Genomic DNA, 26,731 nt, shown 5'->3' with positions numbered 1-26,731 from the left:
GCATTTACTGTGTGCTGAGTGCTGTGAACAAAGCTAGTGAAGGTAATAAATATTCCAGGCCTTTAGGTATCCACATTCTAGAAAGGGCAGAACTCAAAAATCGCCATAAATATGTAAGATGTACAAAAATGCATTTCTAGAGAACAAGAATTAAGAGAGGGGTTCATAGAAAGGATGATATTTGACCTGAATCTTTTTTTTTAAGATTTTATTTATTTATTCATGAGAGACATAGATAGAGGCAGAGATATAGGCAGAGGGAGAAGCAGGCTCCCTGCAAAGAGCCCGATACAGGACTAGATCCTCGATCCCAGGATCATACCCTGAGCCAAAGGCAGATGCTTAATTACTGAGCCACCTAAGCATCCCTTGACCTGAATCTTGATGAATGATTTTCTAGTAGTTTGATAGTTGTGCAAGGTTGACCAGGCAGTGGGCATGATGCAAAGTGGTTTCTGAGAACTTCTGGTTGGGCATTCTGGCTACAGTTTGAGTTTTGGGGGAGCAGGAATCAGAAAATAAGGTGAGAAAATGAACAAGAGCCAAAAAATGAAAGATAGGCTTCTATGCCATAGTAAAGATTTGACGTATATTTAAAGCAGTGGGGAGCCATTAATGTAGCAAAATAAAGAGTTTCTTGGTCAAACTTTTTTTTCTTTTGAGGAAGAAGAATAAAGAGAAGGTGAAATAGGAAGCCAACCAAGAGGGTAAAAATAGAGAAGGTGGAAATACAAAGTAGTGCAGAGAGGAGGTATTTAGAAGATGACTAAATAGAATGTACTGGCTGATGGAATGGGAACAATTCAGGATAACTTCAAGCTTTCTACTTTTGGTTGATTGGTTGGCTGGTAGAAGGAGACAGGAACTAAGTGAAGAAGATTTATTTGGGGTCAGGGCTTTATTTTTTAGTATTTAAAATCTGAAAGGCAATTGTGGCATTCATGTGTGAAAGAAGTTGTTAGATTCTGAACAAATGAGATACGGGGCTTGCTGATGCTCCATCAGTGGCATGAGGGAGCAAAACTATTGTTTTTAGTACTACAGTTTTTTTAACTTGAACAACATGATTTAATATGAAAGCTAAAGGAGTATGTTGATGAACCTTATAACCAGGAAGATAAATCTATCATTCAAGACAGCCTGGACAGGCATGAGTCCATGTGGAAAGTCTGTTCAGATATAAATAACATTTTGGATGAACAGAGATTGAAAATAGAAGTAGGGGGCAGCCCGGGTGGCTCAGTGGTTTAGCGCCACCTTCAGCCCAGGGCGTGATCCTGGAGACCCGGAATCGAGTTCCAGGTCAGGCTCCCTGCATGGAGCCTGCTTCTCCCTCTGCCTCTCTCTCTCTCTCTCTCTCTCTCTCTCTGTCTCTCATGAATAAATAAATAAAATCTTGAAAAAAGATAGAAGTAGGGGTTATCAACTGGAATAAAGTTCCAAAAGATGAGGTCTATACTATCTAGAAATAGGTAATGGCATTAGCCTTGTGAATTAAGTCAGTTAATCATTTAACAGATATTTGTTAAAACACCTACTCTGGCCTAGCACTGAGATAGGTTCTGGGGAAACAGTAGAGAACCAGAGACATGGATTTTGTCTTCATGGAGAATGATAGTATGGGATGCAGACAACAGAACAAATAAACTTGTAATAAATGGTGGTCATGAGTACTATGAAGATAGCCAGAAAGTGTTCAGTTAGAAAATAGCTGGGCGGGGTGCAAACTGAAAATCCCAGTGAAACTGAGTGATTGGAGAACATCTCTCTCTCTCTCTCTCTCTCTCTCTCTCTCTCAGAAGATGGCATTTAAGCTTAGATATGAAAAGACGCAGAGAATAAGTAATGTAGGTGAAGAGCAGGGAAAGCCATGCTCAGAAGAAACATTCTGTTGAGAGTTAGCTAAGCTACTCCATGGTATTACTGTCTTGGCATCATTTTTTTGTGGCTTTTAGACTGACACTAGATTCCTTGTTCCTGTATTTATCCTAGATAACAGACCTCAGTCATAAGAAAATATAAGTTCCTAATGTGACTTCCCCAATGGCTTTGTAAACATCTTCCCCATCTCCCAGGACTCTTCCTTGTGTGCTCTCAGATCCCTGTGGATCTGTCCCACTCTTTTGGCTTGAGTTGACTAATACAGCCTTGCCCTGGGAACCCCAAAGCACTCTGCCCACAGACCTGATAAAGACTCCCCTCAAGTCCCATTACTCTCTGGCTGCATTCTGCCCTGACTTCCTTATGTGGCCCCTTGAGGTGTACAGTGTACTCCTTCCAGAACCTGTGAGTAATAAACATCTCTATTTCAGTTTCTCTTGTGGTTTCTTGTTGTACTGTGACTCACCATCTGGCACCCTGTGCTTTATTTAACAAATGTTAATTTAACATTTGTTATAGGTCATAACACATTCCTTTGCAGGAGAGATCCTAGTTAAGTCTGAATAAATGAATAAAGAGCAAGAGCATTTTGGCCATCATTTTGGGAGGAGAGGTAAGCAGAGGCCTGATCACACAGGGGCTTAGCAGCTGTCATAGTGAAGTTTGACCTGGTACAAGGGAAAGCCACTGAAATGTTGTCTAACCAAGCCTGAGTTTCAATATCATTCCTGCTGTCAAGTGGAGAATGAAGTAGAAGGAATCCCAGGAAAAACAGCAAAATGAGGTAGAAAATTATCATCATCAGAATATTCTAGGTGAAAGATGATGATGATAGTGTACTGAATCATTGAGCTGACATGGAGACAGAAAAATGAATGGGGTCAGGACATACAGGGCTTGCTGATGAGAGGGCAAAGAACTGAAGTCCATCCTGGGGTTGGTATCATTTGTTGAGGTGAGGAAGACTGAGGCCAGAGTACACACTGCAGTGCAAATCAGTGGCTGTGTGGAGATAGTAAATTTGTAGACAAAATTTTTAGAATGATTAGTCTGTAGATAGCATTCAATGCCATGTGACTAGATAAGTAAGAGGTAGAATAGTGTTTCACAGGAGGAGAAAGGACTTAATCTAATCATGTGGATAGATAAATTTCTAAGACAAGTGTGAACTTGAGGGGGTCTCTATTAATAAGCTGTATATATACATATATATATATTTTTTTCTGTTGAGTGGAAAACAAGGGCTCCTTTTAATAAGAGTATAGGATATGGCATTGAGACCTTGTAAAGAGTAGTAAAATTCACAAATAAAACATTGAGAGAAAGAGAGAGAGATAATTATGAAAGTATGAAAGTATTGACAAATCAGAGCATTGGGAGCACATGGATTTAGGGATTTATCACAGCATTAGTCCATTTGATTAAATCACCCCCAGCATTACCCAAAGTGAATGATCAATCAGATTGATTGGTTTGGGGATTTACAGGAAAAATAGAAGGGATATTTGTGGACAAGCAAGGGAGGATGCTATTAAAAGAATTATTGCAGTCAGGGCTTTTGAGCTAAGGGAAAAAAATGTTCATTGGAAGGGAATAAATGAAGAAAAGGAGAGGTTTCAGAGAGTAGAGATCTTAAAATTAGGCTTTGTTGAAGAATTCTGCATTTATACCTTAAATGGAGGAGAAGAACCATTGAGTGGAGGTGGTAGACTGAAAGGATTTAGGGAGTGATTGAAAGAGGCACATGAAAAATAGGGATTACTTTACCATGTCCCTCCGGTTTCTCCCTTGGGTGACAGGTGGAAGGAAACTGGTTTTCTTACCCAAAAGGATGATATCAAGTCCAGTGTTAAACATGTAAGTTTGAATTGCTTTGGGGACATCTGCACGGAGCTCTCTGAAAGGTAGTTACAGCCTGAAAAATTAATTTGGGATTAGGATCTAGGAATGGACAATGGTTATTATTTAAATGGCAGAATTTAGAAAAAACGTGATAGAAACCAAGAAATTGGCTGCTTCCAATTGATCTCCCATTCATAACGCTCTCCTCCCCCACTCAAGTGCCTCTATTGTTTTTCTTGTTATGCAAAAGGCAACTAGGTAAGATTCTCCAGGCATAGGCAGTTTTTGTTACTTGCCTAAAGAATGTTGCAATGGCCAGAAAGTTAAACTCAGGGATTTCCCCTCATTGTGTTTTTACTCAGGTTTGGACTGACAGCCTTGACCCCTGCAGGGCTAACGTTTGTCAGTTAGACAATACTCATTTTAACTGCTGGCCAATTTGAATGCTTTCACAAATGCCTGGGCAAAAGATTGTACCCAAAGATGTGCAACTGACTCCCCTAAGCTATTATTAACTGGTTTGACTTAAAGCTTTCATTGACATGAAAAAGCATAATCAACTTTCATAATGTAGTTTACTTTACCCATTTAATTAGGTTGTTAAAGCTTTGCCAGCCTACTGTCTCCAGTAGTCATACATACCCATACATACTCCACACTCATACATACCCATACAGACCCCATGGCCCTCTGTGGGGAGAGGAAATTGTGCCTGGGCTCTGGACCAAGGACACATTACTGGAGCAGAGCAATTGTTCAAGCTTCCTTACTGCATCATCTTGGGTGTTTTATGGTTGGAGTAGTACATGAAAGTCACACCTATACAGCACCCAGCACAGTGAATAATATATAGTAGGTCTTCAGTAAATATTTTCTCCTTTTCCTCTTCTCCCACTATCAGTTTTAAAAAGCTTACCTATCTATCTATGTGTACCTATAAAATTTGGTAACATCCTGTTCTTTTCTTCATATTTAGAGGAAATATGCTAATGTTTCAGAAATGTGTTATAGCATAGATAGCATAATACATTGCTGATATCTATTTTATAGTGAGAAATTGTTATGTGCATATATATATAAATATACATACACAAAAGTATATGGGGCTTACACCAAGTGAATATTTCCTAGTTATAGCTATCAGCTCTTGGATGGTAAAGTGCTGTATAAACCCAATGTAATATTTCTCTCGGATATAGGGTTTTCAATTTGACTCGCGTTTGTTGATTTTTTCTCATGAACTGTTGAGAAATGAAATTTATTTAGACACTTACACCTAAATTTATACTCTACTCTTGTTCATACATGTAGTATGATTTAGAATTGTAAACACTTATGTTATGAGGCTATTTTTGACATTTTCTCCATATACTATTTATGTTTCTAAATTCCTAATTCTGATAATAACTTCCCAACTGAAAACCACAAATTCTACGTCACTTGGTTATTTACTAACTCGTCCCTTATAATGAATTCATACTATGAAATGGTTTTAAATTTCCTAAATGGAGAACTAGTTATAGTTTTGAATACTGATAACCTCTTCTTTATATAGCTCCTTGCACATATTAAATGTTTAATAAACATTGTGGGTTGATTTTCTTTCAATTGATAAAATATAAAAACATCTCAAATGATTTTAAGGATATTTTATTGTACTTTATTTTTGAGAGAGAGAGAAAGAGTAGGTGAGTAAGAAGGGGTAGAGAGAGGGGGGGAGAGAAAGAGCAACTTAAGCAAGTTCCATGCTTATTGTGGAGCTGGTGCTTCATCTCAGGACCCTGACATCATGACCTGAGCTGAAAGCAAGAGTGGATGCTTAACTGAGTGAGCCACCCAGGCACTCTTTATTAAGAATATTTTAAAATGGTGGTGAAGGATTAAAAAAAAACTAATGTGGAAAGATAAAGGTATTAAACAAAGTTTCAAGACTAGAATTACTTAATTTCTAATATTCCATAGTATTAATATTTTTATTGTTTCTCAAAATCCAAAAAAATAATAGAAGCTCACTAATCAGTAATTTTTCCCAAGCTTAATACTAATGGAACTATACAAATTTACTTTTCAAATGCTGCTTAAAGGGTAAACAATTCTGTATCCTTATTAGGAAGGAAAACCTTATAGGGGTGCACATTTTGAAAAAAAAAATGTAACCATCCATTGTCACGCAACTGGGCTTTGGTCAATCATACACATTAAGAAATCGTTTAAGAAACAATCTTTTCTTTGAAAGTGTTTGAATAAATTTTAACAATCTTCAAGAAAATAAGGTTCCCAGGGTAGATATATTGTTACCTCTTGTGTGTAAGCCTTTTTTCCATTCCTTCCTTCCTTTCTTTCCCTCTTCCTTTCTCCCTTCCTCCCTTTCTTCCTTCCCTTCTTGTATCCATTGTGTATCTACTATGTGCAAGTGTTTAATATGATAGACAAGAAACACTTTCTATTTATAGTTCCATTGTAGTCAGGAAGACAGACAAGGCAATACATATGAAGACAAGATAACCTTAGATATGGGGATGTGGTAGAGAGATTCACACTCAGCATATAGTGAATTCTTAAAGGATTAAACTAAGGAGTGTGGAAAAAAGGTCTAGTAGCAACACAGATTGACTATTCTATGCCTAACATGCAGAACATAACTAAAATGAAGAAGAAAAAGTGGTTTTAGATGATGACTTTTATTATCTTTCCAGATATTTAATTTATTGATTATCAGGTAATTATAGATTATCTGGTTGACTATGTAAAATATGATTTTCAGAAAAAAATAAAAAATGGAGATGGAAAACCGGATTAAGCATAATTATTGTGTTTCGCTTTCTCTATTTTTCTTCTTTTCCTTTTGATCTTTTCTTCTTTTTTCTTTTTCTTTTGATTCTTTTCCTTTTTTTTTTTTAAACAATTTTTTTTTTTTTTAATTTATGATAGTCACACAGAGAGAGAGAGAGAGAGAGAGAGAGAGGCAGAGACACAGGCAGAGGGAGAAGCAGGCTCCATGCACCGGGAACCCGAGGTGGGATTCGATCCCGAGTCTCCAGGATCGCGCCCCGGGCCAAAGGCAGGCGCTAAACCGCTGCGCCATCCAGGGATCCCTGATTCTTTTTCTATTGATCTTCTCTCTATATATTTTTTTTCTTTTTCTTTTTCTTTTCCGTTTCTGTTCTTTGCTGCTTTCAATGAACATTTATTATGCCAGTCACTGGGCTAGATTCTGAGAATAGATAATATGAATATGACATTATTTCTGTCATCAAGGAGTTGTGGTTTAAAAGATTCATATGTTCACATTCTTAATTTTGGCTCTCTTGGTAAAAAAAAGAAGTGAATATAAAATTTCTTTGGGTGAGTTAACTTGGACCAATAGAAACACTTAAAAATGTTTTCTGGAATCTTCTTTCTTCAGGAACCTAAAACAGTCTTTCTCTCATCTCCTTTAGGTCTCTGCTTATATGTCACTGTTTCAGAGCATCTTTTCTTTTTTTTTTTTTAAACATCTTTTAAAATAACATCCCAACCTCCCCTAGGCTTGTCCTTCTCCTGTGTCATTTTTCTCTTTGGCATTCATCACCTTATAAAATATCTTACGATTTACTTATTTATTTATCTTTTAAGATATCTCTGTTACTCCTCTAAAATGTAGGTTTCATGAGATCAGGAGTTGTGGCTCATTTTGTTCATTCATGCATCTTCAATGCCTAGAACAGTTCCTATCCCATGCCAGGTATTCGGTATATATTTATCAAATGAATGAATGAATTAAGAAACACTAAAATAATAGAAAAATAAAACATATATTGATTTGGAGGATTTAGCAGAAAGAAAGCAGAATCAGTTATAATCTAAGTATTGTTCTCAACCTTTCAAGACTACCTCTATACTGCAGTAACTCATTGCTATTCACTTCTAGCTAAATCTAAGTAAAGTATCTTGTACCTAAAGAAAAAGCAAAATATTTACCATAAATAAATAAAGGGCAGTCATTCAGCTCCCACTCAAACTCTGTATGGACAACTCTCTTAAGTCATTTCATTATGTTCTCAGAAACTGTTATTCTCAGTTATTAAGAATATTTATTCTTAAATATCAAAAAATTGATATTTAAAAACTTATTCACCTACAGTATAATTTGTGATTCATAAACTAACAAAAGAAGTTTCTTTTTACTTTGGCTTCAAGAAGTTTCTTTTCTACCTTGGCCTCCTTCTCAGGAAGGAACCTGCAGATTGGATCTTGCATTGTTTAAAAAATAACTTAACTCTGATCTATAAGTATTGCTAACATTTTTGAAGCTGTAGTGGCCAGCTTTTAATTTTTTAAAAAATATACTTACAAAAATAAGATCTTCTATTGTTTAAACAACTCAACAGGACTTTATATTAGAGTGTAGCCAAATTGAACACCAATAAAAAATAAATTTATTATTAAAAAATAAAGTGTAGCCATTCTATTATTATGTCTTATATTTTTTAAAATGTGATTTAGAGTCTTGAATAATTTTAAAGGCTAGGGTAACTTTTGTATTTATAATAATAGTAGAACAAGTTGTTACCTTTAAGCAAAAGTTGCAGGTAACATGGACCATTGAAGTTCAAAAGGGGGGAGATGTGCTCCTTAAAGGCAGTTTTGTACATGTTGGCGAATATAAGGGTGCTGATGCCTGTCTCTGTCCATTGTTCTGAGCTCATAAGAGTGGAAAGCTTAGTTAATGAGCTCTTAAAACATACACAAAAGATATGGGACAATTACATTCCTTGCTTTTCCAAAAATAATGTGCAGGCCCCATAACACAAAGGAAAGGGGGGGCAGTCTTTAATGACTAGAGCATAAAAGTCTTCAGACATACATGCTAACTTCATTCTTATGTGATCTTGGGCCAATAATTTCACTTTTGTAAGTTTTGATATTCCCCTCTTAAAATGGGTTTAATGATTGGAGCTCCTAAGTGAATCATCTCATAGGGTTTATTCATTTAATTACATAATCCACGCCAATTTTTTAAGGTAATGCCTGGCATAAATTAAGATATCAATCAATTTTTGGGTACCTGGGTGGCTTGATCAGTTAAGTGGCCAACTCTTGACTTCAACTCAGATCATGATCTCAGAGTAGTGAGATAAAGTGTCTCACAGGGCTCAAGGTTCAGCGTTTGAGGATTCTTTCTCTCTCATCCTCTGCCCTTCCCCCCACTTGTTCTCTCTCTCTCAAATAAACAAATCTTTTAAAAAAGATATAAATTTTAGCTGCTGTTATCACTATAATTAATACACTATTCTTCACTTGGCAGGCAATAGTTACTGTAGAAATTCATCCTAAGCATTTAGAGACTTTTCTAAAATATTTAGCAGTCTTAAAGGGTAAAATATTTTGAATTTTCTTCTCTGTTTTTTTTTAAAGATTTTATTTATTTATTAGAGAGAGAGAGACAGACAGACAGACAGACAGAGAGAGGAGGGGCTAAGGGAGAGGGAGAAGCACATTCCCTGTTGAGCGGGGAGCCTGACACTGGCACAATCCCAGGACCCTGGGATCATGACCTGCCCCAAAGGCAGAAGCTTAACGGACTGAACCACCCAGGTGCCCCTTCTTATCTGTTATTATAAAACTTTTAGGCAGGGCAATTTTCTTAAAAGCTTTTATTATTATTGTTATTATTGGCATTGTTCTGATGATCCATTGATGAAAACAATTTCAGAGTTCCTTGTCTTTAAATTTTTGATTGGAATGAACTATTTGAATCTAAAAGACAATGTAAGGCATTACTTAGTTACGGGCCTTGCGGCAACTCGGTTTTTCCTTCTCCTGCGCGGGAGACAGAGGTCTCTCTGCCGCAACCATGTTACGCCAGATCATCGGTCAGGCCAAGAAGCATCCAAGCTTGATCCCCCTCCTCGTATTTATTGGGGCAGGAGGTACTGGAGCAGCGCTGTATGTGTTGCGCTTGGCACAGTTCAATCCAGATGTTAGTTGGGATAGGAAGAATAACCTAGAACCTTGGAACAAACTGGGTCCCAATGATCAATACAAGTTCTACTCAGTGAATTGTAGATTACAGCAAACTGAAGAAAGAAGGTCCAGACTTCTAAATGAAATGTTTCACTATAAAGCTTCTTAGAATGAAGGTCTTCCAGAAGCCATCCGCACAATTTTCCACTTATCCAGGAAATATTTCCCCTCTAAATGTACGAAATCATGTTGGTGCATTGTGTTGGGGTTTACACTGAATAATAAATATCTGAAACTTGAAAAAAATAAAAAATAAAAAAATAAAGGACAATGTAATTTAGTCATGCAACCAAAACCTTTTGGTTACTTTCAAGAATAAACAAAATGGAACAAAAAGACTTTATTTAGGCAATGGTTGTACCTGTTTGAAAATTAGCTGTCAATTAAGATCACTAACATATTTATATTATAAAAATCTATAATTTTATGCTCTGGGTTACATGTTAGATTTATAATTATGACTTTAATCATAGTCACTGCATAATTCCTGAGCAATAGTCTATTTGCCTTGAGATTCTCACTGTAGAGATAGGAGAGGCACGAAGATCCATCTTTAAAAAGGAGCAGCTTTTGCACAGAAAAAAAAAAATCAATAAAACGTTAAGGAAACCCACTGACTGGGAGAAAATATTTGCAAACCACATATCTGATAAAGGGTTAATATGCAAAATAGACAAGGAATCTTGCAGCTCAATAGCAAAAAACAAACAATCAGATTAAAAAAAAATGCTCAGGGGACCTATTCAGACATTTTTCCAAAGACATACAAATAACCAACAGGTACATAAAAAGGTGCTCAACATTGCTAATCATCAGGAAAATGCAAATCAAAACCACCATGAGCTATCACCTCACACCTATGAGAATGGCTGTTATCAAAAAGACAAGAGATAAGTGTTGGCAACAATGTGGAGAAAAGGAAAGCTCTGTGCACTGTTGGGGGGAATGTAAATTGGTGCAGCCACTTTGGAAAACAGTGTGAAGGTTCCTCAAAAGGTTAAAAATAGAGCTACCATATGATCCAGCAGTTCCATTTCTGGGTATATATATCTGAAGGAAATGAAAACAGGATCTGGAAGAGGCACCGGCATTCCTATGTTCATGGCAACATTATTCACTGTAGCCAAGATACAGAACAACCTAAGTATCTGTCAGTGAATGAATGGATGAAGAAGATGTGGTATATATATATATATACACAATGGAATTTTATTCAGCCATTAAAAAATGAGAAAATTCTGCCAGTTGCCACAAAAGGGATGTACTTTGAGGTATTGTGTGTGTGTGTGTTTTTTTTTAAGATTTTACTTTATTTATTCATGAGAGACACACAGAGAGAGAGAGGCAGAGACACAGGCAGAAGGAGAAGCAGGCTCCATGCAGGGAGCCCGACATGGGACTCCATCCCAGGTCTCCAGGATCACACCCTGGGCTGAAAGCAGCGCTAAACCGCCAAGCCATCCGGGGCTGCCCCTGAGGTATTGTGTTGAGTGAAGTAAGTCAGACAGAGAAAGACAAATACTTCACTATCTTGATTATATGTAAATAAAACGAAACAAAACCCTCCACAAACTCATGGAAACAAAGGATTAATATTAGTGGTTGCCAGAAGCAGAGATAATGGATGAAGGTGGTCCAAAGGTGTAAACTTCTAGTTATAACATAAGTAATTTCTGGTGACATATAGTGTAGCTATAGTTAAAGACACCCTCCTGTACACTTGGCAGTTACTAAGGGAGTAAATCTTAAACGTTTTCATCACCAAAACAAACAAAAAAACAAAAAACAAAGAATGATAATTATGTGAGGTGATGGAAGTGTTAACTAACTCTAACGTGGTAATCATTTTGCAATATCTAAACGTATCAAATCAGCAGGTTGTGCAACTTAAACTTACACAACATTATATGTCTATCATATCTCAATAAAACTGAAAAAAAAAGGAGCAGATTGATCAGCGTGAGACTAAATGCATGAGTATCTGGGGTATTTTATTTATTCTTTTTTTCTTATATGTGACAGTTCATTAAGACTAAGAATGTAGCTTTTCAGCTTGTATTCCATTATACTTCCTAGAATTAATTATTACCTTTTATTGTATTTCCTTTTGCCGATTTTATTTCAACAACAGAAAAAATATATTTCCAAGAAGAGTTTCTCTTATGCTTACACTTTTAGAGCTTTTGGGATTGATTAGACCTTCCCAAATTGTATTCTCAGAGAAAACAGAATCTTTAAAGCCTGTGGTGGAAATTCTCCATGCAAGGTTTCCCTCTTCACCATTTAAGCTTATATTAAATCAGTGATTTCTGACGAAGATTTCTCTTGAGAACAGTAGTCATTAATTAAATATTTCTGGAGTGGTTTCCAGTCATACATTATATCTTCTTAAATTAATATAAAATAGGAGGTTTGATTGATTTAATAACATAGTTTAAAATCCATATCTACCTCATCAAAAAAGATTTCCATGGAGGAAATCCATGGAGGTTAGAATTTTTTAAAAAGATCTTAAATTTATGCAAACACAAACACAGAAAGCAGCAACAATGACAACAAATTTAAGGTCTGTCTTCTGGATTTCTAGGATTATTTATTTATTTATTTATTTATTTTTAAGAAGTGACTTGTGTAGGCCTTTAGAAGGTGACCAGGATTAAAGCAAGACTTTATTAGGCCATATGGAAAGATTTAATTTTACCTTAATATTTTACTATTACTAAAACATTTGGCTTTATGGAAGACTGATCTTCAGAAATATGCACACACATTAATACATACACACACAACTTTGTTGTAACAACCTATAAATGTGAGTCCCCAGTGGACTTTCATGTGCAGACTTCTAGGAAAAAAGTGCCTACCAGCTAAACTCACTGATGATACTTGAGTATTGGAGACAACCCAACTGGGATTATTAGTAAGTAGTCTAGATGAAGTATAGGCTATTGATGACACCTACAAGCCTATTTCAAGGCTGCTTGGCTTATTTTTTAGTACTGTCATCCCATAAGGCCCCATTCTTATACTTACTTCATGGTTTTATGTCTGTCCAATGCTTTCCCTTTTTAATTAGAAAATATATATATTGACAAATACAATGAATAATAAGACAAACATGTGCCTACATCCCAAAGTGATCAAATGTTACTTTTTTTTTTCATGTTTGGTTCCTTTTGACTTCCTACATTTCTCCCTCAATAATATAGTTTGCTGATCCTAGTGGAATGGCAATATTTGGGAAAAATAGCCTGGCACATGTAATGGCAGACAGCATGTTATCAATGTTATTAGAAAGATTTATGGAATGGAGTAAAATTAAAGGGGAGGCTTATATTTTTAGGGCACAAATACATACTACTTTTCCATTTTGACCTTTCCTTTACATAAGTGATGCAATGGTCTCAGAAAATTAACTCTCAAGCATAATATAAAGAATGGTCAGCTTAGGAAATATGCATTTATTTAAATTAGCTTGAGAAAGTACTTGATGGATATATGCAAATTTATGGAGGGACGTGAGGAAGTGAATATGCTGGAACTTGACATGATAGGCTCTGTCTAAAGCTATAATGATGGGAAGATGCATAGGCTAGATTCTCTAATCCAGTACCACTCAAAATTCTCCCATCCAAAGCTAACAACATTTGTTTCCTTTTCAGAAAAAAAAGCACAAATGAGAGGTTTAGGCTAACAATAAAGCTTTAAAAACTTAAGAAAGAAAACTAAATCACGTACATGAAAGCTTTTTAGTGCTGATTGAGCTAAGCTGATGGTGTGAAGTAGGTATGAAACTCAAAATTTGAGTCAAGATAACATTTTCGCTTATTGGCTAGAAAATGCACTGGACTTTTTTGTTTGAAAAATAAGATTTAATGATTACTTCGCAATTTTGGAAATCCAATTGAAAATATATTCTCTCAGAGCTTTCATGTCTTCATTTGTAAAGAGAACAATTCATCCAGAGAAATTGTTGTTGAGACTAAATGTAATTATAAAGGTACTTTTTAATAAAGGTGCATTGCTGTTATATAAAGACACTATTAATTGAAATAAAAATAACTCATATAGTGCACTAAAAATGTACTCTCAACTTATTTCATCACTAGTGGTTGATTTTGGAAAGTTATCTTAATGTAGTAGCTCTGTTTGCTTAGTTAAACAAAAGGGAAGTAAAATAAGAAGGGAGGGAAACTGGGAGGAAAGGAGGAAATAAAGAAACAAAAGGAAAGGGAAGGAAGAAAAGTTCTAATTCCCTCAAGTATCTTAGATCTGTAATGAGCAACATTACACTCTCTAACATCAAAATATAGGAAAAGTTCAAGAGATACAAGACAAAACTTATTAGGAAATTAAGTTTGTCCAAGAACAGATTTCTTTTCAATTAAGTATCTTTTAAAAGTTCAAGAGATACCGAAACACTGAATACAATTTGCTGTATTTGCAATAACTTTTCTCAATATGGCCCACAATTTAGGAAATACCAGCAGTAATACCAACAAGAGCAACTGCACATGTAACTACCCAACCTGCAAACACATAGCCAAAGTACCAGCAAATACTTTAGAAGTAAAGAAACAACACACACAGACATACACAGACACACTCCCACACATGAGTGTGAAGATGGTGAATAATTTTAGCTATACTCTTTTTTACATGCTCCATAATATTGTTACATAAATCTATACTCTGTCTTTTTTTAAAAAATTAAAAATTAATCATTTAGGTGAAAATGTTTATCTTTAGGTACAAGTAATAACTAAGCTCATAAGAAATTATGAATATCACTTATCAAGAATAAATGTGGTTTAGATGTGCCACCAAATTTGAACTTATTATAAATCTATGTTTAAATCTGCAGAACAAATTTTCCCTAAATTTTAAAGAAAATTAAAAAAAAAGTTTAAAATATTTATATTAAGGACAATACATATTTTCACTTCATTGGAGTGCAACACAGTGCTTTTGGCTATCTCTATATATAAATTAGTATGTGATGACTCATGTTCTGAAAGGTCTTTCACATTGGAAAAGCTTTATCTTCGTGTGTGAGACACTTTCTTAGGTGTTAATGATATAAAAAAAAAAAAGGTCTCTGACCTCAATATACTGGGAGATAACTCTTGTATTAAAAGAATTACAACTTGGTTAGGTAAATACTGCAACAGAGGTGTGCATAGAACCTAAGAAAACTCACAGTAGGTATCCCTACACCAGACTCATTGATGTTGGAACTGAGAGTTGATGCATGTACAGGAGTTGCCTGGGAAAAGATGGTTGTACTTGTGCAAACAGAAAAGAGTACTTTCCAGGCAGAGAAAATAGCAAGGGAGATCTTCATACATTCTATGAATCCCTTTCTGATTCCTATCTACTTACCCAACTCTATAAATGAGCCCTTATACTTTACACTTTTATACGTAAGCTCTCTAAGACTTTATTCTCTTTGAACACAAATTTCATTCCTGTATCCTCAATGTCCAGAACACAGGGTTTAGCATTTAATAAATAATGAGGAGGCAATCTGGTATAGTGGAAAGAATATTGAATTTGGTATCAAATCCAAGTTTTAATTCCATATTTGGATGTCATTTTAAGCACAATTTTAATGTTTTCTAAACCTCTGTTTGTTACATGTTGAGGTTGTACAAGATGTTATCTATGGCTCTATGATTTCTCAATTTAACTTAACATTTTAGGACTCAGTTTTTCATTGTCTTAAGACTTTTCTCAGTCATAGGGAAAAATGACTCAAATTACTTCAGCTAAAATGGAATTCAAGAAAAAGACACATCTACTGGAATGTGAACACAGAAGACATCTGAAAGAAATCAACCACACTCCCCATACTACTTCCAAGGTCTGCAAAGCCATCTCACATTCTGTGTCTCTGTCATTCCCTCTCTTTCAATGAATCTACATTTCTATTTCATTTTTCTCTAAAGACCAACTGCTCTACTTAGTCACTGCTTCTATTTTCTCATAATTTAAACTTGCAAATAGATCTTGACTTCTTGTGGCCTCAGCTCAACCTCTTGCCCTTATTGTTATATTATTTTGACCAAGCATAGTAAAAAACATGGCACCTGCCTCTCAGCAGAGTCTTGGCAGCAGACCCTTTGTTAAAAGTGGTGTGGGAAGGTGAACAATGATCATCTCTAGTAAGTATTGTTGCATCATCAAAATTATTTCAGGCAAAACCAAAGCACATAAAGAAGTCAGCAAAATGAGGTTGACTATTTTGTGCATTGAGTATAGATCTATATTTTATCATGACAGTCTGAAATTATGTAAGCCAAGAACAAAACCTCTCCAAAATATAGGGGGATGTTAGGAGAGAAATAGAGCTGAATGAAGATTAGAATTTAAGCATTGGCCTGAGGAATGTGATGGAGCAAAAAGCAGTTCTAAAGAGAGTATTATACAAATAATATTTTTAAAAATAAAATGTTTTTTCCTAGTCAACAAAGGAGAAAAATCCCCAAACGTTAGTCTACAACACATACCAAAAACAAACCAAAACTTATCCTTTGATCACTAATAACCTAAGAATCAAGAGAACTTTGTTGCCATTTAAGCAATTTAGGTCACATGGTTTTCTCAAAGATCCCTCTTTAGAACCAGTAATTTATACTTTGGTGGTATAGAAGACTAGGTAGCTAGTGTCTGAGTAGATGAAAATGAAGTTGCAGACATATCAGTAGGTCATTTACTCATCTTCATTTCATCCCACTAAAATGTTCCTAGTAAAGCATTAAATAATATAATTAATCTTTCATAATCCAGTTAGTATTCCAACAAAAGACTTACATGCTTCACTGACATTTTGGTGGCTGCTTCTTGAGCTTACTGATAGAACACTGCAAAAAATCTACTATAATTTTCTTTGTATCAGTCATCTAAATTATTATCAATAGTTTATTAGCCATTAAAATATCAGAATTTATCTCTGATTTAGCAATACAATTATCCTTACTCCTAGATTCATCTTTTACCCTTATGCAGATTTCCCAAAAATCTACTCCAATGCAATATAAAGGATGACAAACAACTCAGATTCCATGCACAGCTAATAAGTGCATGGCTGTTGCCATTTTAATAAAACACAAAATATGGAAAACATCAAGAAACTAAACTATTAGTTTAGTTTTTAAAAAACTTAAGCTTCCAGAGGACAAGAATGTTATCTAATATATATAGAATGTGGTGCACTGTTGGCACTTGAATATTAAAATTCAATATTTACAAGTGGAACATAATTTACTGAGCCATTCCAATGCACAAGCAAATGGAATGTATTGAATATCTTGGGATTACTGAAATGCACTTTGATTTTATGCAACATCTTGTTAACTTTATCTGTTTTTCATAGCTCTTTTCCATTAGAGGGAGGGCGAGGGGAAAATTGGATCAAGGTCCTGTTTTTTAATACTAGGCATCAACACTATGAAAAAAATCAAAGACACATTAATAAACTAAATATTACCTCCCACTGCTCTCTGGCTACCAGGCACACACAGTTCTTTCCATTGCACTCCTAAGAGGGCCTTCAATAAAGTAAAACTGTGAGTTTGACATTTCTCTTGCTCGCTGCCAGGAAATTCTAAATTGAGTCCCAGTTGTTTTTCAGATTAATCCATTGGAGAGAACAGAATCTGAACACAGTATTTTACAACTTCTTGAAAATTCATTTAGGCTAAATTTAGGTTTGAATATATATAATGTAACATAATATATATATCTCCTTAATTATAAAACATTCCTCTTATATCAAGCACACACTAGTAACATGTCTCTCAAGAAGACAAGGTAGAAATTTTTATATAGAACAAATTTAACAATGAAAAATAGAAATCAAATGTTTATAATAATACATAGCCAAAACATGCTATATTTTAAAAATTGGCCTGCTTACAAGAATTAACCGATTTCCTCTCCTAAAATCATAAAAAGGGAGAAAAAACATCTAGTAACAGCTTAGCTATTTGTGTTATATCTGGGAAGAAAATAGTACTTTTTATGAAACCTTCCTCGGTGAGACTTGATGCTTTGTTTGAGTCTTCTTCATTCATATGTCAACCAGGTAAATGCACAACAAGGTGCATTTTAAAATCAAAAGATGCTGGTGATTTCCATATTTGCTTTCTGATCTTTTCCAACACACTCTGGGAACGGCTCCCCAGGAAGGGCACCGCAAAGCCTTCACCAGCGAAGAATGCAGTGGGTTCATTCCCTGGATGTGCGCTGCATGAAGCACATTACACCTGGGCAATTCCTATTGATAGAAATTGAATGGAATTGCACTTCCAGGCTTTTTAAGAGCTTATTTGGTGCTTCACATGAGACTTTATTAAAAATAGCGCAGCTCTCAAAAACCTTTTAAGGCAATGGATGCTTTTTAAAAATCTAATAAATATGGATGGCTGATTAAGGAATGTATTTTATATACTGTATATTAATGCTGGTTTTTTCTCTTCATTTTCCATCTTTCTTTTCCCTTGCCTTTTCTGAGAGATTCAAGTAATAAACTGACTTTTTTAAAGGTTCTACTATTATCTATATCACAGATTCCTTCATCCTAGTGGGAAATCTGTCCTCTCTTTGCCCTACTCTAATCATAAATAAATAAATAACAGTTTCCATTTATTGAGAACTCACCAAAAAGCAGGCCAGATTCACTTTCCTCCCATCTTTCAGGTAAATATCACCCCCAGTTTACAGAGTAGAAACTGAGGCTCAGAATGTTTATTAAGTTGCTCAATATCACAAAACTAATAGGTTGGCAAGGCCAATATTTGAAAATGGTTTCTGGTTTCCTGATGATTGATGTTGTGATAATAGTAATGTTAGGTACTTTGCAAAGTAGTTCTCCTATACTGTCTCCTTTAATCCTTACTTGACTGTTTGAGTCTCATATTCTGACTCCTAAGTTGGTGCTCCTCCCTTTAATGGCCAAGCAAAATTGACCAAAAATTAAGGGTTTTGTTGAGCAGCGTCCAGGTGAACTCATAATGGGAGTAAATGATAGTAACTCTTCTTATGGACTTGGTATTTTATCTAAAGTTCTGAAAGCAAAGAATAAAGTTTTCCACCAGATCTTGATTCCAGAAGATTGCATATCATTCTCTTATTCCCTAGCCAACTCCAGGTTCAGATGTTTACAAAAGGAAACTTGCTTCAAAAACTGTTGTTTTTAGGGATGCCTGGGTGGCCCAGTGGTTGCGTGTCTGCCTTTGGCTCAGGTCCTGATCCCAAGGTCCTGGGATCAAGTCCCCCATCGGGCTCCCCACAGGGAGCCTGCTTCTCTCTCTGAGTATGTCTGTATCTCATGAATGAATGAATAAATAAAATCTAAAAACAAAAAAACAAAACTGATTTTCAGAAAACTTGTTTTTGTTTTGTTTTGGTTTTTGTTTGTCTTCAATTCAGGAAACTTTAGCTGAAATTAGAAGTCAGTAAAGTAACAAGAGGGGTGACAAGAGCAAAGGGGGCACAGGGGCTCTTGGAATCCCATATACACCTGGAAGCTATAGAGGGAGCCCAGCAAAGCTTCTCAGCTGAGACTGAGGATGAAGTATTCCAAAGTACACTTGTGTAGAGGGGTGCTGAGAGCACAGAAAAAAATGTTTCCCAGTTTTACCATTTATTAAATGGGGGGGTGGGAGGTGTTGGGTCTATGTCTTAAAATATCTAGGTAGGTGACAAATTAAACCTTTCTTGAAAAGCACTGAAACTTAGAACTTCGTTAAAATCTTTGTGGCAGAGGAGTAGGCCTCCATTGAGATGACTACCTCATTCTTCTTCTTCTTCTTCTTTTAAGATTTTATTTATTTGTTCATGAGAGACACACAGGCAGAGGGAGAAGCAGGCTCCATGCAGGGAGCCTGATGTGGGACTCGATCCTGGGTCTCCAGGATCATGCCCTGGGCTGAAGGCAGGTGCCAAACCACTGAGCCAGCCAGGGATCCTCCTCACTCTTAATTGAAAATAAGCAAGGATGACTCTCAACCTCCCTCCTTTTATGGTCCTTCTTCTCTTTAATCTGTTTCTTTTCTAATTCTACCAAAGGTGAAGGGAAGTTTCCATCGTTCTCATTACTGTGTTATATCCAAAGGGTGAATTATTGATCTAGCTCTAAATCATTTGTTCAGATTTTTCTAGAAGATATAATCTTCTCACATTTTATTTGTTTTGCATTTCTGCTAAATACTCTCTAATTTTTAATGTTCCCATAAATATGAATTCCCAAATCATAAAGATCATTTTACCTAAATACCACCAAAATTGATTATTTCTTAAAACACATACTTTATCAAGTTCACCATTCTGTAACCTATTAAATATAATTTAACTTAAAAGTTTACCTTTTACTTTCATGTAAAACAAATCAGAAAATAAAATCTAAAATAAGAGTTCCTTAAAAGGTATGTTTCTATAATTTTAGAGGTGCTAGCATACAAATAAATTTACATAGAACAAGTTAAAATTGCATTATAAATAGGATTTATACTCAAAATCTTTTGATAAGTAAAAAATATTTATTTTGTGCATTGAAAACAATGATTTTATTTTAAACTAAAAGAAATTAGCTATGATTGAGTATATGTAATTTATCAAGTGACTCCTTATAGATCATCAGAAAGTAGTTTAAAGGACCTTTTGGAGAAAGTTTTCTTTTAGATAAAATGTTTTTTTCTGTGGTGACCTGGTCTCATATGGTTGCTGAATTCATAGCTCTCATCTCTTTGTCTATATCCATGGGATAAAAGGATGACTTCTATACTTCATGACACAGACTCCATTAAATGCTTACTGCCTCACATAGGGACCAATTTTTTAAGGCGGGGTAGTAATATAATCTTTGGAAGATTGTATCTCGTTATCTGTTTCACAACAGCCTTTTGAAAATTAATTTGGTCAATTCTTTTTCTTTATTAAATCAAAGACTAAAACAAGAAGCTCCTTCTACTTTGTGCATTTCTCTTTATCAATGACATTTATGTATATGACTATTTCATTATAGGAATATACCAAAACACATTCTAAAAATTAATTATTTTTCTATGTGGTAAAACTTAATTGTATTGTTTTTATTTCTTGTTTTACTATTCAAATATCATCCTCAAAAAAAGTTGAATGAATTGTCTTGTCAGAAAAATTTCTTCTGCTAAGATATTTTTCTTGAAAAAAAAAAGCCTTTTTAATGTGTATCGTTTAGAATGACACTTGAATTTTTGCAACATCTGCAAAACGGAGTATTTTCAGAGACATCAAAAAGCCATGGTGCTCTTCTGAAAGGACAATGAATAGGAATCTTTATATAACTTTAGCAGATAAACTAGGAACAATGCAACTAGCAGAACATATTAATTATGCAAATTTCAGCACTGAGAAACTAATAAAAACTATTTTTAAGAAATGACACTTCCCAATTTTTCTATTCCTATGAATTCTCTAGTTGTTTCTTCATTTTATCATCTGCTTATGCTTCTTGGCAAATACTACCAGTATGAAATTTATAGGGAAGAAAGTATAAGAGAAAAATATAAAATTTAGGAAGGCATTTTAGTTTTTCCTGGGAATTAGAAAAATAAGAAACAACAATTTTTTAAGACTATCTAATCTCAGTTCAGTTCTTAGAAAATTAGCAATTCATGCCAACATAGACTTAAAGCAGTGAAACCAAAAAACTAGGCATAAATACATTGTGGAGTAGAAATTCCTTTGGAAATGTGATCAAAACTATAGATCAAGAGAAATGGAAATGTCATAAAGAGTAGTCACTATTTTTTCTTAAATATCCATGCTTTACTCATAGCATCTCGTTATATCCAATTATCCAGCAAGATGGGCAATTAGATTCTCATTTTATAGTTGGGTAAACTGAGGCTCAGGTGTACAAACATCAAAATGTTTATAAAAGATCATTCAAATATTAAGTGGAAAAAAGAGAATTTAAACAAATTTTAGAGAGGAAAATCTGAGATTGGAATCCTTTATTTATTTTATTTTATTTTTATTTATTTTGTTTTTGTTTTTGTTCTTTTTTTTTGGAATCCTTTTAATAAACTAAATAGACTTGATAGCATTTCAAATATAGGTGGAGCTGAAAAAATTCATTTATAGACCGCACAAGTGAGAACGCCTGTGAATCTCTAAAATGTCCATTTAAAACCTTTCAAACAAACAAACAAACAAAAAATCTCTTCCAAACCATAGCTGACAAGAAGATTCTTAGAGATCTGATGACACTATTAATGAAGAATTGATTGCTACTTCTATAGTTCTAAGCAGTTAGGTTCCCATCTGTAATTGAATATTTTTACCATGAAATATTTTAAAAAAAGAATACCATGAAATCTGGGATCAGAATTTTGGAATCTGACTATCTTCTTCATGTGGAATCATGGTAATGGCAATGTGCCCACCAATGTACTTTATATATCCATTTTATTATTTAAAAAACAGACAATAAGAGAAATGTTAAATTTTTAATACAGAGAAAAAAGATTTTGGCTCTTAGCCCCTTGGCATTGATCTGCCTGGTCATAGAGTTGAAAGTTTCCTTGATGTTACTATTCTTTTAACCTTTGTATCCATTACGAGCCCTTGTCCTGGCCAAGGACCCAATTTAGCAATTATGGTTGGTTGAAGTAAAGAATGTTTGTTTTTGTATTAAATTCTTTGAATAATTTCTTTTTTATTTATTTATTATTTTTTATTTATGATAGTCACAGAGAGAGAGAGAGAGAGAGAGAAAGAGGCAGAGACACAGGCAGAGGGAGAAGCAGGCTCCATGCACCGGGAGCCCGATGTGGGATTCGATCCTGGGTCTCCAGGATCGCGCCCTGGGCCAAAGGCAGGCGCCAAACTGCTGCACCACCCTGGGATTCCTGTTTTTGTATTAAATTCTTTAATGAGATAACACTTTGGGTAAGTGACACAGTATTTTGATAGACAAATTTTACTTTGTTACACTTCTGAGTATCAAAAACATCTTGCTTTGTTTCTTGGGATTTGAAATTAAATATACAAATGGGAAATGAAGGTAAAGAAAGAAAGTTGTAGTAATTACTTTCATGTAAAGATGAATAATGAAAAGCAATGGAATTCTCAGAGTAACCAACAGAAAGTAGATTTTCTGCTCACTATGGTTTAGTTTCTGGGCAATATGCTTTTATTAGTAAAGATGAAGTTGTAACAATTTACTCCTAGAATTTTATTTTCATATCTACCTAACACTAGTTTACATGGAATTACAAGATCAACCATCCTTCCTAAACTGAAATTATTTCTATCACAATAATCTATAAAAATCTTACTTTCTAAAATATAGTTCAAAGTGTACATTGGCCATGAAGCCTCCTCCAACCTCTCTCTATACCTCATACTTGGAATTTATCTTATAGCTACTGTGTTCCCAACATGTTGTTTCTCAATCCAGTGATTTAGCTCTTTCTCCTCTGGGTTATATTTATTTATGTATTTCCTATTTCATTCACTAAATTTGAGGTTTCCTGAGATTGAGAACTATGTTTTACCAATCTTTATATTCTTTGGAATATCTAGCAAATGAGAGATACATGTTACATTGTAAAGAACTATTGTTAATTCTGCAATTAAATTTAAATTCACATAACTATTTGGTGTTTTGCTAAGCTGATTAGTTTTTGAAAGCTTTTAAAAATATATCATAATACATTTTGAGAAAATGTCACACTATAATACCTTTCCCAAAATATTGAATTTTTCTCAATGAAAACAACATTGCTACTCCTTCCATGACAAATTAGGTATAATTGTGGACAATGGTTATTGTTTGGTAATCCAATACCACATTATATAAAGACCTTTTTCACCTATAATATTTAGTCATACAACAGTCCAGTCATACAACTGTGAGTTGTACTTCTATGGGAAAATAAATGTCATAGTCAAAAAAACAGTTTCAGGAGCTTTTTTTTATTTTTTAATTTTTATTATTTTTATTTATTTTTTTTTTCAGGAGCTTTTTAATCAAGTAACTTCTGTGTGGAAGTTTCAGAAGCTTTTACAGAAGCCAAATGTTAAAATATTATATAAAAATTAATTATAAGGAATTGGATTTGTGGACCTACATCTTCTGTTTTCTTTTTTTCCTTTGTATATCTTCAGTTCTGTGATCTTAGAAGGCTGTGCTATGAGAGACACAGCAGTAAATATGGGAGAGTCTTGTTTATCTTAGAGGTGGACTGCTAGGAAAGGGTGAATATTCTTAGGTAAAATGGATTTTCTAGCAGAGAAAGGAGGCATGGCATCAAAATAAAGCCAGGATGGAGAGTTGGAAATGCAAAGAAGGAAGAGTAGACAAGGAAAGTGGGAATGAATTAAAAGGACAATTCCTGGTGTCTATGCAAAGTAGGCTTGACAGTGACTCGAAGTGATCCAATAATAAATATTTATACCATCTCTATACTCCATGTGACTTGGAATAAGACTGGATTCTTTTTGGTCATCTACTGAGCTTATATCTCTTTCTAGTCCCTCAGGTAATAATAGAAGGCTTTAAAACAAAACAAAACAAAACAAAACAAAACAAAACAAAAAACTAATGTCGAGTGAATAAATTTCAGGTCTATAAGACATAGAGTCATTGAATTCTGTCAAATGCAAAAATGTAGTTTTTACAAAGGATGGGTTTAACAAATATACACCAGTGACCATGACATTGGTTTTGAACAAAATTTTACAATTAAAATTTTAAATTAATATGAAAAATATTGACAGAGAGTAAGAAAATGAAACTGTAATCACAAGTAAACATATTAAATAAAGATAAATGATGTGAGACTAACCTATCATTTTATGATAGTATTAATAGATTGAGAGTAAAGTATAAAGGCCTTAAGCACAGACATGTTTCCTTGGCTTAAACACATCTTCAAGAATTTGAGCTCTTTTGAACCTTCTACTACTACACCCATACTATGCCATTTTATGGCCTTTGTCTTTGGACTTTCCCTCATGGAAGGTAAGATGGTTGTTGCAGAGGAAAGGCCTAGAGACTCTCCTTAAGGGACATTTTTCATAAGGAAATTTCTTAACCAAATGTTCCAAGCAAACTTGCCTTTAGGTCTTTTTGGCTAAATGATCATATGTTCATGCTCTAGCTCTAAAGCAGTACTGGGAATATGAAGATCTGGAATTTTTAGCCTCTGCAGAGGAAGATGAACTCTGCCTGCAAGGAGGAAATAGAAGGGAAGGTGATTGAATGGACAGCCATTAGTGGGATGATATGAGTTTCTGTGACAAAAACAATATCCAGTGGCTCAAATATGATAGAAGCTTATTTTATATTTGTGTAGATTTAAAAAAAAAATCTTTATGGATGCTCAGCTCGCTTTTTAAGTTTTAGAGAACCAAGTTCCTTCCATTTTATGGCTCATCTAACTTTAATAAATGACTTTTAAGTTCACTGTGCTAGCTTGGATCCAGCCTGCTGAAGGTGAAAGAGTGGAGAATCATACTTGCTTCTCAAGCTCCTTGTCCTGGAAGTCACATGTACCAAATCATTCCATTGGTAAGAGCTAATCACTTGTCCTCTCTCCACCCACCCCCCCACTCCCCCAATAGAAAAGGTTTGAGAAATACAAACCCTGACTAAGCTGAACTTCACAGCAGCAACCAAATTGTGAACAAGAAGAAACTATGTGGGTAGGATAATCAAATAGTTTGATGGTAGAATGATTGCATTTCAAGAGTTCTGATTATGAATACATTATCACCCCAGAGGGATATCTCCAACAGTAAATTGCAGGGTACATCAGCATTTTTACTAATGACTTGTTTGAGAATATATGATGGCATGCTAATCAAATTTTTAGATATCTTGAAATTGAGAGGAAGTGCCAACACATTGGTTGAAAGTTCCCAGGATCCCCAAAATGTCTTAAAAGAGAGCAATACTGGATCAAAGTGGGGATAAAATTGCTAGGAATAAATACCAATTTCTACAATTAGGTTATCATATTCAGCAGCACCATTTAATTGGGCAAATATTTATTTAGTTCTTATTATATTCAAGGCATTGCTCTAAGCCATATATGGAGAATTGGAAATAAGAGTTAACATATAAAAAGGAAAAAAAGTAGTCTTGAGTTATTGAAAAACCAATATGAATTATTAGTGTAGAGTCTCTTTGTCTCTCCATATGTGAGAGTTATTGTATATTTGTGTGTACACATATATACATTGTTTATGTACTTATCTTTGGTTAATCAGAACATTTATAATATACAAAATATTCCAGAACATTCTAGACTCTAGTTTTTCAGATTTTTGTCTTGGATTCTTGGTGTAAAAAATTAAGAAGAAAAGTGAACAAACTTGATTGCTTCTAGAAGAGTATAACTAAGATGATAAAAGAATTTCAAATAACTCCTATGTATTCACTTATTCAGTTATTTGTGACTGAGATTCCATTTTTTTCCTTTAAAAAAGTAGAACGTGTATATAAATCTCTATGGCATAAGGTATAACATAAGAAATGCTTTAAAAATGATGTTAATAAAATTAGTGGAGTGAGAGAAGAGAGATTTCTTCCAGCAAAAGCAATAAGGAAAAGATTTGTAGAGTGGGAGCTAATTTGGGTTGTTCTGTAAGGATAGATAAACTAAGATATAGTCAAAAGGAAAAGAGAGGTGGAATTGTATTTCAAAGAAGGAGGACAAAAACTGTAAAACAAATATCAGGAGAATTGTAAACTCTTTTTGGTGGCAGCTTGAGTTGCAGGAAGGAAGTAATTGAGGAAACAGCCATTAAGTTATTTTGATATAAAACTGGAGGTGATCATCAATGTTGGGTTAAAGCTTTTGAACTTTATTCAGGAGGTAAGCAATCAATAAGCAATTATTATATTTTTACTCTTCATATAATAGAGGCGATGAAAGTCATAAAGGTTATATGAGAAATGGTAAACAATAATAACAACAACAAAACAATGGAACAAAACCCTGTAGAT

At 34.5% G+C, this 26,731-nt stretch overlaps 1 protein-coding gene and 1 pseudogene across 1 annotated transcript in view; one reads left to right on the top strand and one right to left on the bottom strand.

Annotated features, from left to right (window-relative positions):
• Positions 1 to 26,731, bottom strand: part of LMO3 (LIM domain only 3) — a 208,463-nt gene that overhangs the window by 154,243 nt on the left and 27,489 nt on the right. The window lies entirely within an intron of this gene.
• On the top strand, positions 9,560 to 9,970 carry LOC112917550 (cytochrome c oxidase subunit NDUFA4 pseudogene; annotated as a pseudogene).

Source organism: Vulpes vulpes, chromosome 8 (assembly GCF_048418805.1).
Source record: "Vulpes vulpes isolate BD-2025 chromosome 8, VulVul3, whole genome shotgun sequence".
In the NCBI taxonomy this organism is placed as follows: domain Eukaryota; kingdom Metazoa; phylum Chordata; class Mammalia; order Carnivora; family Canidae; genus Vulpes; species Vulpes vulpes.
This window is presented reverse-complemented; position numbering and strand designations above follow the sequence as displayed.